Raw genomic sequence first — 13,939 nt, forward strand, 5'->3', positions numbered from 1 at the left:
TTGTACAATGTTAAATAATAACACTCATAGCAAACAGTTTTATCTTGTTCCTGACCTGTAAGGAACAAATAATGTGTATTCTAGATGTCTGGAACATTGATTGTATTAATTTTTTCATCAGAAATAACACATATTAATATAAGAATTAATTTTAAAAAAATTAATAAGCCTATCGTAGAGAAGAAATAAGTATTTTATACCAAGAGCTTAAATATAATTTTATCTGAACAAATTAATTTAGGAAAAGATAGCTAAAATGTTATGTAAAACAAAATGACATTTTACAAGACTGTCTGAAAACAAAACAAAAAAAAGTTTCATTCTGCATGTTACTGAGAATAGCCTTGAAGGCTTTGCCTCTACCTACTGGAATAGTTTATTTTTATATTAAGTTCTATAGTATGTTCGTTAAGATGTTTTACAGGTAATGAGTTCTTTGGATGAAAGAATTGTGAATCTGGAATAGAAGTTTGTTTTTCTTAAGATTTTATTTATTTGTTTTAGAGAGAGAGAGAGCATGCATTAGCGGGGGGGCGGGAGGAGGGGTGGTGAGGAGCAGAGGGAGAGGGACTAGCAGACTTAGAGTTGAGCCCAGGAGTAGGACCTGGGGCTCAATCCCAGGACCCTGAGATTATGACCTAAGCCAAAATCAGGAGTCCAAGATTTACTCGTTTAACTGACCGAGCCACCAGGTGCCCCAGAAATAGAAGATTTTTTGGTAAGCTTGACCTTGAACAAGCCACTTAACTTCTAATCTACATTTTTTTTAGGATTATTAAAAATTAAATAAAATAATGAAGTAGTATGACGCATAGTTTCCCTCCCTCTCTTTTCTCTCATTAGCAAACGCATCTGTGACTTTTGTTTACTTAACACATGTGACTATTAAGATGAATGGATATAAAATCATTATATCAACAAAAGACAGTGTAAGGAAGAATATGTCCTTCTGCTTGTTTGTTGACTTTAAGAACTTTAACAATTTTATCCGTTAATTCTGTAAGAATGCTTTCTGAAAATTGTGTGTACCATTTCTGCATCTCTTTTTTCTGTTTCCTTGATGAACTAGAAGAAAGCCATAGAAATACTACTGGTCTAAAATAGTTCATTGACCCTTCTTACCTAATCCTTTGTTTTTCTGATCAGAAAATAATATAAAATCTCAATGCAAAAAGTTTCTCAGTGCCAGGGCAAAGATGTATATAAAATATTCTTTCTATATCTCAGAAAATAGTGACAGGTAGACTTCTGGAATTAATTCATAATAAACTGTATCTTGTATGTGTTTCTGTGTGTACATGTGTGTTTGCTGTTTTATTACTAAAATTTTATAAGTAGTGCCTACATGAGGTAGATGTATTTTCTAATGATCTCCATCATCAAGTGCCTCAAATTCCAGGAAATAGCATTTGACATATTTCAGAGAAAAAGTTGACTGAATAGATTGTGCAGCTTGATTATAACCTTTTTATTCTGTCTCCTATTGTGCTTTGACATGTAATACCAACATTGTTCTGTTGCCTACAATTTGCATCCATGTAAGTCATAATAAGAAGAAAGCATCTGTGCCCCTATGCTATGCAAAGCTATTGAGGCATTGCTGCAGATCAAGCAAATAACAGAATCAGAATTCAATCTGCCATGTTGCTCTACGCCTTATTTTGTTAAAAGCATTAATGCTAAGCAGAGTGCTTTCACATCTGTAATCTCTGTAATGCTCACAGCAAGCCCAGAGATAAGCAGGACAGCAATCATGAGCTTCGTTTGACACCAAGAAAGGTGAAGTTCACAAAAGCTGATGAACTGGAAAGTAGCAGGGTTGTGACCTGAAACCAAGTCATCTTTTTTCCAGTTGAATACCTTTTCCCAAGGCAGTGAGAGAAAAGTGTATCCATCGTTTCACTCCTCTTTTCATTTTTTTATAATAATATTTTTTATTATATTATGTTAGTCACCATACAGTACATCCCTGGTTTTTGATGTAAAGTTCCATGATTCATTAGTTGCGTTTAACACCCAGTCGCTCCTCTTTTCAGTTCAGCGCCATGGAAATTTGGAGCACTATCTTTGGAAAAGGAAAAAAAAATGTTAACACTTCAAAATAACTTTTAAAAATTCTTCTAAAAATGGTTTAAATATTTATTTTCACTACTTCTTTTTAAAATATCTTACTGATACTTGAAGAGCTATCTACATTTTCTTTGTATCAGGTACAAATTTGAAGGTTTAAACCAGTAAGACTTCAACAAGAGAAGAACCAGGAAGAGATATATATTGGGAGATTTATTGCAAGGAATTGTCTTGTGTGCTTAGAGGGGATTGCTGGGCAAACCTGAAATCCTTAGTGGGGATTGTCAGGAAGGAGCTGTAACTCTGGGGCATACGGTGAATCTACTGGTCCCAGATGGAATTCCTTCTTTGAGAACTGTTCTGCTTTTAAGGGCTTTTGATTGATCGATTCAAGCCCATCAAGATGATCTAGGATAATCTCCCTTAGCTAAAGTCAACTGATTATGGACTTAATCACATCTACAACATATCTTTACAGCAATACCTAACTTAGTGTTTGAATGCCTGGGAACTGCAGCCTTGCCAGGATGACATTAAAAAAAAAAAAAAAAAAAATCACAGCATTGAAGTGGAATCCACACAGACTGTAGAAGAAACACTGACTTGGGGATTGAGGAAAGATCTTGCCTTGATGATCAGTTCTCACGGTGATTTGCTAATTTTTTTTCTTGAACCTTTTTTAGCCATCTTTCCTTATCTGTGAAATAGGCATGATATTAAGCTGTTTGAACAACATTACTAAGATTAAATGACATGATTATTCACCTATAAAGATTTTCATATTACTCTCTTACCTAGTACCAGGTATTTTCCTTCAGATCAATTAACTCAGTATAATTGAATATGTAATTGTGTATGTTTATTTATATTTGACTTTCTTCTTACATTATAAGCTTCAGGATCATTAGTACCATATTCTTTTTGCTTACTATTAAATCTCCATAAATTTTCTTCCAGCTGTGTCATTGTCTAAGAGGTTCAATACCAGATCTCAACATTTTAAACAGAAAGATACATAAATAGGCTTTGAGCTTTGTCAAGTGCTAAGGAATGTAAGAAACCAAGATATCCATATAGTACCAGACTCCTCTGACCTGAAGTTAATTTCCTTGGGTGGAGTCTACTAAATATTGCAAAATAGACTAAAATCTCTGCTTTGAGCTTTCATAGTGTAGAATATGACAGTTTATCCAATTGGTACAAATGATAAATAAATGTAGATAATTGAGCTCTGTTTCTGTCTTCTCTGAACCATGAAATGCAATTTAGAATTTGCTCTTTCAAATTAAAATCAGGGAGAAAAAAAGGAAGCAAACAAGACAGGGCAAGCTGTTCTCCAACCCTGCATTCTAAAACCAGGGTCTTAGCAGAGCCCTCTGACAGCTGTCATTACAAATCAAATACCCTCATAAGCAGAATTCTCTTCATTTCAGCAGTGCTGACATGGTGCAGAGAAGATTATGTCTCATAATAGAAATTCAAATAATGACAACTTTGTTACCTCCTGTTCATCCCTTCAACTGAGCCAAAAGAATGGGTCTTGTCCTGGAGCTGGGATTCAGTCTCTGAACATGGATCAGAAAAATGCCTGCTGACTAGAGGTTATTTACATCAATGTTCAACCTTCTTCCACTCAGGAAGGTTAAGAAAACCACCCCCAAGGAAGTACAAAACATGATTGAATTTGCTCAAGGTCATGTCATCAGTTGATATGGGTACTGGATATGACAACTCTATTCACCAGTCTTCCACGCTAGTCAGGACTGTATCCTCCGTCTTGCGTTGGAGCCAAAGATCAGCACCAGGGGTGGTCACCATGCTGTCCTCTCTCTTTCTCAATCATTAAAATTATTTTCTGGGAAAGATGCCAAATTTTATATAGTTAATGACAGAAGAAGAAGAATCCTGTGATTGTGACATGGAGAAATCCACGAAAAGACTAAGAGGGAAAAAACATGAAGGTGCAAATGGGAAGCAGCAACACAAGATGAGATAAGGTTTTCCTGAATGGTGGGATACAAAAGTGATATGAAAATAACATGAATCAAAAGTTGCTGCTGCTTTTTACCATGTGGAAGTTACAAGGTGCCTGCACTACAAAATCGAGTAATTATTTTAATTATATGATTATGTTGCAAAAGTTTTTTATTTTAGGTTTCCTTTTAATTGTAAGGTGTCAATACATTTCTAATACAATACAATTTACCAAAAAAAAAAACAAAAAAAAAAAACAAAACAACAAACCCAGATTTATGCAGAACTGTTGAGATATATATCTCTTGTCTAAAGTAAGATGCACCAGTATTTTGCACTGGGACATGCATCAATATGTCTCAGAGAAATGATCAGATCCCAAAGGCAGGGCCTCTCACTTCTGGATATTTTTCTCATGTTTAGTCTACCATGCATGCACATACAGATGGTTGATTCCATTGTGCTGTAGCAGGGAGCACACTCTCCTAAGAAGTAGATGGTTCACATACAATTCTAATTCTATCTGTATGATTCTGGTAGGTCAGACCCCTTTCCCCAAGCTGTTAAATGGAGATCATGCAGTTTTGGAGCCGTGAATATAAACATGCTTTAAAAACTACAGTTACTGTATATTACTTACTTATTACAATAATTAGTGGTAATAAACTTTGGCTTGAAATTTGATTTTATTTCTTCCTTTGATAAAACTTGCAGGACTTCATTCTCTTGTTTATGCACTGCACTGTTCTCTTCCTTCGTGGCAAGTAGGCAGTTCAGGTATGAATCTGTGTGGTTCTTCGCAAAGCCAACTTGTTCGTTTGCTTAACACGTTCTGTTTTTCTTTTCTGTGTCCTCATGTTTATGCAGTTTGGCAGTGCTCTAAATTGAATGTCATTTTCCAAACACATTTTCCTAGATTTGCATGGAGAGAACCAATATTATCTCCCTCTTCAAACTCTGGATAAATTGCCTTTGTCTTTCTGATACCATGTCATGTAGTGAAGTCACACCCAGTTTGTGTGTTTAGAATGATAAGTGGATCTGGATTGGGATTGGGAACCACTAGAGTTCTGGGTTCTAGTCCCAAATTTGTCACGAACTCCCTTGCAACTTTTTTTTGTGACTTGAGGACTTTAACTCATTAATTCATTCATTCATTTAAACAAATGAGTAAAACATAGTTGTTATTCTCATTGAATTCACAGTCAACTGGTGCAAACACATGTAAATAAATCAGCAAAGTACCCACTGGTAACTGGGATCCGTACAATGAGTGTGAGAGCCCTGGATAGACCATGATGAGTTCTGCCTATGGGTTTGTCAGAGGAGAGGGTTTTTGTTTTTGTTTTTGTTTTCATCACTAAGCAACGTTTATAATTGTGTATTTATTTGTATGGTGTTTTGTTTCTTTGCCATAGTATGTGTCTCTCACCAAATACACCATGAGGTCAGAGACCATGTGTGTTTTCATTACAGTCTAACCAGCATCTTTCTTATACATGATAGATATGTTTTGAAGAAATGAGTAAATCAATATATACAGGACAAAAACAAATTAATATTCCATGCAGGAGATTTGCATGATCCTATTTCTGTTATTTCTGCTTTACAGTGATCATAGCAATAGCAGTGTGAAAGCTAAAGTGAAGGGGGAAGACAAAAAAGGCATGACTAACAGAAAGCAAAATAATTATTTACACTCATGCATAAAATTGATTAACATTTATTTTTTCTTTAAATGACTGGTAAAGATGCATATTGAAAACAATGCCAGTGATCAAGCAGCTAAGAGCTTAGTCCTGCTTTCCTGTTTGGGTGCTATGTTATCGAAAGCCCCTTAATCTTTCAGGATGTCAAGTTCTTCACCTACGAAGTTAACTAATTAAAGCTTAATTATCCCTAACCCCCTGTGTAGTTTTAACATTCTGTGTGACAAAATAGCTAACTGAGCTATATCAAGTATACCAAAATGGAAATAGAAATGGAAAGAATTTCAGAAGAAATGCATACTCATATAATAGCACATATTTCTCAAGTGTGTAACTTGTGTCTATGAATCAATCGATTCATAGTAATCGTCGATTACCTCTTTTTTTTTCTTATCTTAAACCATGCTATATTTGTGTCTGGGCATAGCTTTTGCACTGGACAGTAGATGTAAGTGTGCAAATGTCTTGTGCTTTCTCACAGGTATATCTGTCACATCTGGGTGTTCGAGTTGTGTACTATACAAAGAAGGCACAGCTCAGGGCTATGCTGTTCACATCTTAGACATGGATATTCCAAGTCATAGAGAAGCAATAAATAAACTGATGTAAACCTTACCTGCTTAAAGCTACCTTGAAGCTATTCATGTTCAGCTGTGCCCTTGTCCTGTGTTCCAAGTGTACCCTGAGATGGCTTTCTCCTACCTACCCACTCTCTCTGAGGCTGAAATCTTGCCCTTCATCCAGTTCTGCATCTGACATAGTCATCTCAACCTGGGTCAGGGGGTGGCACGGCACTGCATATGTTCCGTAGTAGTGGTGTGAGTATCCTTGTAGTAGCGGGGTATATGTGGGAAGGCTAAAGTTTGGGCATGTGTGCATGTATAGCCTGTATTCTGCTCTTGGATTCTGAAAAGTTTTACTGAGCCTGGCTGCTAAGATAAGAAAAATTATAATTTTTTTTTCTAATTTGCACAAAAGTATCTTTTGGGTCATCAGAAATCCTTGTCTTTCCTCAAATAGATGTTCTTTTTAGGGCAGCCACAGGTATTCAACCCTTGCTGTCATCTGAGTCTCTGTTTGCCTGTGACTGTTTTTGCCAATTATGTGTCACCATTGCTACTGATTTTTCACCCTCTTTCTTGTACAAGAATGGTTCATCTCTTCTCTGCCTCATTCTATAGTTTTGCTAGATATGTGCTAGATAGTGCGGTGTATTGAGAACAGCATCAGGCATAAGGCAAGCAGGATTTTTAAAATGACAATGTATCAAACTACTACAGTAGTTTTCTGAGGAAAGTTGATTCTTCCCAAACTGACATTTAAAAACATGTACAGGTGGATTTTGTAATTAGTTCAATTGCTCACTGTGTTTGTCAATGACCACACATACAAACAGATGGTTTGTAAAGAGAGCTGGAGTACCTAACTCACACAGCATTAGGGAAGGCATGTATTAAGAGTTTGTATGTGTCAGCTAACACTTCCAAAAATAAATTTAAAATATATACACTATAGATGATGAAGGGATAAAGAAAATACAGAGAATGTGGTTTAACACACACACGCACACACACACACACACACACACACACACACACACACACACACAGGAGTATTATTCAGCCATAGATAAAGAACAAAATCTTGCCATTTGCAACAACATAGATAGACTTTGAGAGGGTTACGCTAAGTGAAATAAGTCAGACAGAGAAAGACAAATACCATACAATCTCATTTATATGTAGACTCTAAGTAAACAGACAGTCAAACAAGCTTGTAGATACAGAGAACAGATTTGTGGTTGCCAGAAGTGGGGGTTAGGTGAAATGGGTGAAGGGAATCAAAAGGCATAAATTTCCAGTTATAAAATGAATAAATCATGGGGATTCAATTACAGCATGGGGACTACAGTTAATAATGCTATATTACATATTTGAAAGTTGGCTAAGAGAGTAAATCTTAAAAGTCCTCATAAAAGAAAAAAATTCTTTGTAACCACATACAGCGATCAATGTTAACTAAACCGATTGTGGTGATCACTTTGCAATATACCCAAATATCAAATCATTGCTATATTCCTAAAACCAGTATAATGTTATGTGCCAATTATACCTCAATAAAAATAGATTTAAAACATAAAATATATGCACTAATTCTAATTGTCTGAGAAAATACTCTTGCTACTATTTAGGACCTGCAGTTCAGTTAAAGAACGAAAGGGCATTTATTCGTTGTCTCATAGAATCTTTGAAGGATATTTAAAGTGTGGCTTATGAGTAAGTTTTGAGTGTATTCAAATATGAATAAGCTATAGTATCTTTGCTGATAAAGCTCATTATCAGAAGGAGAAACATTAGTGTAAATACATTTTTCTTTTTAAATTTTTTAGGCATGTTTCCTAAATTTAAATGTTGCTATTGACTCTTTGCTCAAGGTTGTCAAGGACTTGGTTTTCATTTGTTTATTCCACCAGTAGGAACAGATACATATAGTGTTGTCGTGAAAATTACATAGTGCACTAAGGAAAAGTACACCAAATCATTTTTTAATCAGAAAAAAAAAGATAATATCCATCATTTGTTGAACACCAACACCACGCCAGACATGAGCTAACTGAGTTACATGCTTGAGTGGATTTACTCTTTATAAGAGCCCTGTGAAGTCAGAAATAATGATATACCTGTTTCAAAAATGAGGAAATTGAGCATCACAGGAATTAAGTCACTTACCTAAGGTAAATTAAATCATCCGGGATGGCCAACTTCAATGTTCTGATTCCACATGCTGCCTCTGACAATGCACTGTATTTGGAAGAAGGAAAGTATTGAATTTGGGAAAATACAGTCCTCAGGGGCCCTTGGTCATGGCAAGACTGTGCGGTCTGTAAGAAGCTTCAGAGAGGGCCATGGAGAGAAAGTGAGAGTCCTGTCAACCAGGCTGTGATCTGGACAGATGGACAGTCCACACCTGTAATGTTAGACTACTGCCAATACCCTACTTGTGCGGCATCTAAGTTTGAAAGGAGTAACTGGATGGTGGTGAGGAAGAGAGTGCGTTGATTCTCCTACCCACAGGACTTAAATGATAACCTTTTAAAAGGCAAGCTTGTAAAACCAGATGGGAACTTCTGGTATAAGGAAACCCCAGTTTCTACAAGGAGCCAACAATCCCTCCACCCCAACCTCTGTTTCCACCCTGCCATGAAAACTTTGAACCACTTTACCCTGGTCTGGGCATAGCAAACATTCAAAGACACTTTGCCTGCCTGGACTCACCACTCCAGATACAGTGATCAAACTGATTATTGGTGGTGAACAACAGCTACAATAAGCTGACCACAAGAGACAAATTGAAAGGCACAGAAAGTAGAAGCCAATCCCTTGGAAACCAAGGATAACTCCTGAGTTCCTATTGTAGGCACAGCTATAATCCAGGCACAGTATCTGCTGCCACCATACCTACTCCATAGACTCACAGGCTTGAACACATTGACCAACCCCAACATACCAGGAACCAGCCCCAGTCACCTAGGAGGAGAAGAGGGCTGGAGTAACATCACATAATCATCTTCCGTCTTTTCTACTTATTTAAGAGTTTTTCTGGGGCATCTGGGTGGCTCAGTCAGCTAAGTGTCTGCCTTTGGCTCAGGTCATGATCCCAGGTCCTGGGATCCAGCCCCACATCAGGGTCCCTGCTCAGCAGGGAGTCTGCTTCTCCCTCTCCCTCTGCCATTTCCCCTGCTTGTGCTCTCTTGCTCTGTCAAATAAATAAATAAAATCTTTAAAAAAGAGAGAGTTTTTCCTTTCAAGATAATGAGGAACTAATTACTACTTGCTAATTACTAAGCAAGTGTGTGGTATATATAAAAAGAAAAAGCAAAAACAAAAACTTAAACACCCTGGCTAGCATGTAGATGTTTCCATTCATTTTTAGGAGTGCTTAGTCTGCCCAGCAATCTGATAGAAAGAAGGAAAGGGGCTTCAAGCAGCATAAGTATATCACTTTACCAAAGATAGAAAAAAAATTTCATTGATCATATTAAAGAATGGCAGGAGATGGAGTATGAGTTTAGGAAATGTAGGGGAACATGATAAAACACCTCTCAAAGCATCATGACAGTGCTCCTATTGCACTCAATTTATAAATGTTAGGCACCTTAACCTTAACATTTAAGCTATTTATAAGCAGTATATATGGTTCTGCATCTATCACAGGGTCAGGTTTTAACAAAAATTTTATTTTTCACAAAATTTCACTGCGTCATAGCTATGTGTTGCTTTCATAAATTCTTCATTTGTTACTGTAGACACAATGAGATTAATAGCTCTTTTAACAAAAAAAGACACAATATTTGAAATCTTATATCCGATCCAGCAACAAGTCCTATTATTTACAACCACAAAATGTTTCCCAAGTCAGAGGACTATTCAGCACCTTCGTCTGTAATGCAAGCCACAATTCCGTCTGTCCTCAACAAGAGCAATGTACATTCCTCACTGACCTCCTTCCTTCCCATTTCTCTCCAGGGCATAGTGGGAAGGATCTGTTGAAAATACAACTTAAATCAATTAAAACAATTTATAGATCTTGGATTCCCATAACATTTAGATTATAGTCCAAACAACTGAGTATGAACCCTACTGTCTTCTGAATGTCATCTCTGATTTTCTTCTTCCTAGCTCACTGCACCTGTATCACACAGGCTTTTATGTCGTCTCTTCCCTTTGCCTGGTACAGTGTTTTCCTGAATTAGGCTTGGCAGATTTTATCTTCATTTAAGCCTTGTCTCAAGGGTCTCCTCAGAAGAGCAGTCTTTGAGTGACCTATGTAAAACATACACTCTTCATCCTTTCACCTATTTTATTTTTTTCCTTTATAACATTCATCATGACCTGAAATTGTTTGGTTCTTTGTTTGTGAATTATTTATTATCTGTGTGCTTTACGAGGGCAAAAGAACAAAAACAAAAACAAAAAACCAATCCTTTCAGAGCTGTTACCCAAGCTATTCATTGATTGTTGAATAAGTCAACAGACAGATTTTGAAATGAAATAGTTATTACTATGTTAATAATGAGTCAGATCTGCTAGAATGCTACAGGTTATACTGGGTATAAATATTAAAGGTCAGTTGGAAAATGCTACAATAATATAAGGTTCACCAAGTAAAGAGAGTCAATTTACCTGGAGAAAGAATAGGGAACTTCATAAACACAATTAAATCATTTGACCTTCACAACAATTCTTTGTAATAGATAATATTACACCCATTTCACAGATAAGAAAACTGAAGTTCAAGAGGTTAAATACTTTCTCAGTTAGGACTTAGTAGTATCTGACTTGAACACTAAATTTAGGTCTATCTGTGGTAGAGCCTGTTCTTTTTACCCTTCAGCTGTGTTTTATGAGTTATAGTTTGTCCTGGGATGATCCTGCCATAAATATAAGCAGAACAATGTCCTGAGAATGGTATGCTTTAGCTTTTAGACAGACATGTAACTTCTAAGTTCAGTTTTACCACTTTCTACTAACTAGACAACAGATACATAACTTGTTTTCTGTGAGTCTCAATTTTCTCATGTATAAAGCAAGAGTAACTTGTCAGGGTCTTGTAAATATTAAGTTAAACAATCAATATAAATTACTTAGTACAATGCCTACAACATAGTGATCATTCCACACAGGCTTCTTCAATCCCCTGGACCCAGTTCTAGAACTATGATCTAATTATGATACAGATTTCTCTTTGGACACTTACTGAACATTTGTCAATGAAAAGTAGTTTTCTTCTGAAATTCCATACTCCTTTAGACAAGTATAGTTCCTCAAGAGTTGAAACATAAATAAACAGATATTTTTAAAATACCTTTGTAAATTTAGAGCACATAAAAAAAGAATAGGTTTTTAATTTGGTTTAGTTCTTCAGATTTCAGAATAAAATTTGTTTCCAGAGCTCACCTTAGGAATTACAGGTCCTTCATTATTTAAAAAGGTTAGCACTGCTGTATTGTTTCTCACTAAATGATGAATATGGAAGAAAGTATGTCTATTAATTATATAGAGATAGTCCTTAGTTTTCTATCATACTTGATTTATTTTTCTCTTGTTCAAACCAGTTGTTTCTCAATGCATCAGTCCTCCTGATATGTTAGGTGAAACTCATGTGGCTCTCAGGAAGGGGGAAACTGTAGTCTTCTTTGTTAATATCAGTTTTCTCCTTCTTTTTTTGCCTTTGTGAGCTTTTCTCCAGAAGAGCGTGTGGCTCTCATTTTCTTAGTACGGTTGTTCTTGATCTATATTTAATGTATTCAAACATTTTTCATCCCTATGTACTTCATGAAGTCATAGATTCAGAACATCGACATTTTGCATGGTGAATTTTGCTTCACTTTTTCAGTGTTAGTCTTGTTTATCTATACCTGTGCTCCAAATTAATGATCCTTTTAGAAAACTGTTTTGGAAATATACACAAACATTTTTACTCTTCCTTTCTTTTCATGTTGTGTCATTTTCTGTTTTTATTTTTGCTTTATGTAGTATCAAAATTTACATTATGATAAATTATAAAATATCATTCATACGCTTCTTTTACTCCAATCTCTAAAGCAAAATGTTCCATAAACTTATTTTTGCCTCAGTAATTCAATTAAAATGGATCCATTGATTTTGATTATAGAAATTCTAGATTTGTTAAAAAGAGCATGCCATTATTTTGTTCAATTAATTATGTAGGCCAGAGGTCAGAAAACCTTTCCTGTAAAGTGCAAGATAGTAAATATTTTAATTTGTGTGTCTATGATATTTGCTATAACTACTCAGCTCTGCCATTGTAATGAAAGGCAGCCATAGAAAATACATAAATGAGTGTGGCTAAGTTCAATAAAACTCTAAGTGGACAACTAATCTGAATTTCATATCATATTCATAGGATAAAATATAATTATTTGCCTTTCTTTCAAATTGTGTAAACTATAAAAATTAGTCTTAGCTGATAGTCTTACAATGAGTCAGTGGACACTATTTGGCCCCTAGGACGTGATATGCTGACTCTTGATACAGGTGATTCTTTTTTCTAGACTATCATAAAACACTTACATAGAGAATCTTGGCTTATATCCAAACTGGTACATATTTGGGAAACCATAAATCAGAAAAGAATGGGGAAGAATGTAGGGGTTATAGTCAGTGGCGTAGTAAAGAAATTATAAAATTATTAGAGTCCTTTGATGAAGAGATAAATAAATATAAGTGTATGTTGAAAGAAATAGAACATACCTTATGTTATTTTAAAATATGTTAATATAGTCTGTCTAAAATTGTACTCACAAATACAGTGGAGTAAGTTGATACAGAAAAATCCGTACTTCTACTCAAAGCAAATACATAGTAATGCTGAATAACAAATTGTTTTGAAATTAAAATATAACTACAAGCTTAAACCAAATAAGGACAATGCATAAGAGCAGTGAGCATTAGCAGAATCTGAAGTATCATCATTCCTTTGCAAAGATATAGACCTTCTAATAACTGGAAACTAGGGTTGCAGAGTCCACATGGTGTAACAAGTCCAGGCTGTAGAAACTGAACTACTTGGATAATGCTCAAAGATAATTTGTCTATGGACTAAGACTTATGTAGTTCATAAAATGGAATCAGGAGACCATAATAGCTAAAGGTACCTTGATAGGAACTTTCCATTGCCTCAGGGTTTGTCACCTAAGAAAGAAAGCTCTTCACTATTCATGATCCATCCATGGTTGTAGTTCCACATTCTCAGTGTTCTCGTGGTGCATAAATAGATCCTATTATCCTATTGGTCCAGCACAGTTCAGTTCTCGTTTATGACTGTTATAAAGCTCCAGTTCACTTTCATAAGTGTCCTATTTGGATATAAAATTATAATATCATCCTATACATAGCCAGAAGCTGAGAGATTAATGCAAAAAAAAAAAATGATCAAGAACTGATGAAGACTCAGGGCCCTAAGCTGAGGCAAATCAAAAATTCTCCTTTAGTAACTTGGGATAGAGGGCATTCACACACACGTACACACAAAAATGCACACACATACATGTGCATAAATGTACACACACACATGAACAAAATTAAAACTCCTAAAGATGAGTGTATAATCAAAAATTACAAACACAACATAAAACACTGCACATGGAGGGGGAATCAGTCAAC

The sequence above is a fragment of the Ursus arctos genome, unplaced genomic scaffold (genome assembly GCF_023065955.2).
Source record: "Ursus arctos isolate Adak ecotype North America unplaced genomic scaffold, UrsArc2.0 scaffold_22, whole genome shotgun sequence".
NCBI classification, from domain to species: Eukaryota; Metazoa; Chordata; class Mammalia; order Carnivora; family Ursidae; genus Ursus; species Ursus arctos.